The following is a 728-nucleotide window of genomic DNA, read 5'->3' as shown; positions in this document are numbered from 1 at the left end:
AGCGCTTTTAAAATATGATTACTCTTATAATTATCTTAATTAACAATATATGGGTGAGTAGAAAATCTCAAATTTGTAATTAAACTGCAAGCTGCAGTCAATGGAACACTGGCAGTTTTAACCATAATTTTTAAGTTTTTTGTGCAAGGTTAGGATAATACCTACAACCTTGGGAAAGCAAAATCCAAGTTTAAAACAATTTATCATCTTTAAAATCAATATTAGAAGCATTACTATCATATTACGAAGTTTGGATGCCAATTAATACCTATGAATACCTATTAAAGCAAACTTTAATGCTTTAATAAAGAGGCATTGCTTTAAATCTTATCTTAAATTTTACTATTTAGGATAGGGACCACATTAATTATTATCTAAACTAGAAATATCTTTAGAGAGCCAGCCTCTTGGCCTGCCTTATGCCACGTGTCGGAAGGACTCTAAACTTGAGTTATNAAATTTAACACTAACCATCTGTAGCAATGTAACAATTATTAATCTTAACCAACAACTTATGAGCTGATTGTGAAAACATTCAGCACATTACCAATAAAAAGGAACCAAATGAAGCAGTTACATTTAGACCAATCAGAGAATATTGATTTTTGTAGCTACAATCATAGAATAAAAGGCACTTTACCATTTGTCAAACACATTAGTCACGAACCATTTATCAGCTTTTTTACCCCGAAACTAAGAGGCTGTGCACTCGCCCTTTTTTCCTAAAA

The sequence above is a fragment of the Mus caroli genome, chromosome 6, assembly GCF_900094665.2.
Source record: "Mus caroli chromosome 6, CAROLI_EIJ_v1.1, whole genome shotgun sequence".
NCBI lineage: Eukaryota > Metazoa > Chordata > Mammalia > Rodentia > Muridae > Mus > Mus caroli.
The sequence above is the reverse complement of the archived record's forward strand: the minus strand, read 5'-3'. Positions refer to the sequence as shown.